Source organism: Monodelphis domestica, chromosome 8 (assembly GCF_027887165.1).
Source record: "Monodelphis domestica isolate mMonDom1 chromosome 8, mMonDom1.pri, whole genome shotgun sequence".
In the NCBI taxonomy this organism is placed as follows: Eukaryota; Metazoa; Chordata; class Mammalia; order Didelphimorphia; family Didelphidae; genus Monodelphis; species Monodelphis domestica.
The window spans coordinates 149,629,852-149,632,684 of NC_077234.1; the positions used below are offsets into that span (position 1 = coordinate 149,629,852).

At 33.8% G+C, this 2,833-nt stretch overlaps 1 long non-coding RNA gene across 1 annotated transcript; it reads left to right on the forward strand.

Annotated features, from left to right (window-relative positions):
* The first annotated feature begins 1,660 nt into the window (after nucleotides 1-1,660).
* Nucleotides 1,661-2,610, forward strand: LOC103094802 (uncharacterized). The gene is made up of 2 exons (XR_008913987.1): nucleotides 1,661-2,080; nucleotides 2,407-2,610. It is a non-coding gene; the product is annotated as an uncharacterized LOC103094802 (long non-coding RNA).
* The last annotated feature ends 223 nt before the right edge of the window (nucleotides 2,611-2,833 follow it).

Below are 2,833 nucleotides of genomic sequence, written 5' to 3' on the forward strand. Positions count from 1 at the left end.
GTATTTTGATTGCATTCAAAAGCAAGAGTTATCAGAAGTATAATAAATTCTTGCATGATTGCTCATGAAATGTTAAATGAACTGGAATTCTAGAATGTTTTTCTAAGTACATGGGCAAGAATCACTTAGAATTAGAAGGTGTGAATAGGCTATGACTGACTTCAATGAAGAGAATGTCAGCAATGCACCTGCTAATATATATTACTCTTAAATCCTATCTTTGTTCACGTTTAGGACCAAGTTGAATAAAAGTATTCTTCCACATGACAGTCCTACTATATGAAAATAGACGAGGTATAGTTTCTTCTCCCCACCCTCCAATGTTGACCCCTAGAAAGACTAAATATCCTCACGCTCTTTAGTTGATCAAGTATGTGAATACCTCTGGTTATTCTTCAGCTTTTCAAAATCCTTGCTAGATGTATTACCTAGACTAAATAAGTATAGGATAATTCTGAGGAGATTTTATTTGTGATTTAGTGGTTAGTACAGTGGATTGAGTACTATGTTTGATGATAGGAAGATGTGATTCTAATTGAGGTTCAAATACTTACTGACTGTGAAACCCTATGCAAATCACTTAACTTCTCTTAGTCTCAGTTACCTCATCTGTAAAATGAGATGATTGTACTCCATAGATCTTAGATCCCTTCTAATTCTAAACTTATCCTGTTAATCTAATCTATTTGATGGTTCAGTATCTTATAATCATATGCCTTCAACCATTTTTAATCCTTTTAGAAGCAAGCAGCAAGCATTTATTAGATACTTACTATGTGCCAGACATCTTATATAGGAGAGATTGGAGGGATTTTCCTAGGGAAGGCATTAAAGGGATGGGGGGGGGAACTTCTTGAGAAAAGTGAAATTTTAGCCAAGACTTTATGTAAAGTAATGAAATCAAGAGGTAAGGAACAGTGGGGAGATCATTCTAGGCATGAGTGGCACTGACTGAAAATGTATAGTAATGAGTAATGTCTTGATAGAAGTACATCAAAGAGAACAGTGTCTCTGAATCATACTTGTATGCATACAATCCCAAAGTAAGAAGACTTAAAAGGATCTATACCAGGTTGATGGCAGTGTCAGATAAGGGAAGGGAACATATACAAAAGATGTTACAAAGGAAGAATCAAAAAGAATTGTTAACCAATTGAATATGGCAGTATAGGGGGGAGAATGAAGAGTTGACAATGACACATATATTGGAGATTTCATTACTAGAAGATTGTAGTGCCCTCAACATTAAGTACACTTCAAATTATAAAGAGAGGGGGTTTTGGGTGAAAGATACTAAGTTCAGTTTTTGACATCCCTCCTGGCTATCTACTCGAAGTAGCAGTCAGTTGAAGATGAAAATATAGAGTTAGGAGATGTATTAGGACTGGAAAATAGATCTGAAAACCACTGTCATATGTATGGAGATTGAATTTATGAAATCTCATGAAAATGCCAATAGAAATAGTACAGAGAGAGAAGAGAAGCAGACCTAGGAGATAGCCTTAGTATATATCATTGTCAATAGGCATGCATTGCATAAATTCCATCAAAGGGGACTGAGAAGAAGTGCTTAGAACGATAGGAAACAAATTAAGAGAAGCTAATATCATCAAATTGCAGAAAGAAAAGTATCAAAATAAGAGAATTGACAGCATCAAAGGCTACAAAGAGGTAAGAAGAATTGATAAAGACCATTAGATTTATCAATTAAGTCATTATTAACTACTTTGTAGAGAGCAATTTGTGTTGAATAATGAGATAAAAATCCAAAATGCTGAGACTTAAAAAGATAGCTAATAATATCTAACATCTATATAGCACTTACTTTATGCCAGACACCATGCTAAGCACCTTATAATTATTTTCTTATTTGCTCCTCTTATCAACTCTCAGAAGCAGATGTTGTCACTCTCATTCTAAACAGGAGGAAACTGAGGCAAAAAGAAGTCACATGAATTGCCCAGAGTCACATATCTATAAGGATCTGAGGCCAGATTTGGACTTATGTCTTCCTTACTCAAGGCTGGACCTTCTTTCTATCCACTGGCCCACATATCCAAGGAAATGAAATGAAGTAGAGGTATCATTTTGTAGCTGGCTATGTCAAAGGTTTAAATAAATAAGTGATAACAAATAGGAATAAGTCAAATAGGTTTGATATAAGGGGGAAAAAAAGAAGCAAAACTACCTCTAAGTGGAATGTGATGCTAGTAGTTCTACTTCTGAACATTTTAAGTGATCCATTGGTGGGGAAGTGAGTTTCAAGAGCATTCTTACTGAAGTTTGGGTTAGACTCAGGTTTTTTCAACTTGGAAATCATGTTACTTTAGGAGATATATGATTTTGTTTGATCTTTAAAATATTTTTAAGCTAACAAAGAAAATATTATTTACTTCCATTTTAAAGGTTAAAAAGAGAAGGCTGAGTTGAATGATTTGTTCAAAAAGACATTCTAAATAAAGGAGCAGTGACTAGAATCTTTTCCTTCTATGTAAAATGTCAATGATGCTTCAAAAACTGTGAACTGATATTCTGGTATGCCTTCACTTTAGAGGTATGAATTTTCCTCAATCAAATTTTCCTTAGTCTTAATAAAACTTCTCTTTCAAACATGGGAGTATTTTTAGCTTGGTAACATGTTATTAATTTTGTTGTATGGTATCTCTTATTGAAATGCTACTCTTCTGTCCAATGTGTTTTAACTTCTCTTTCTAATTTAAAAATACCAAGTCAATACATAATAGACTGTATTTTCTGTTTCCATCAAAATTATTTCTTGAAATAAAACCGTGATTTCTTGTGAACAACTTTTGGGGGCTTTTTCTCTTTATCC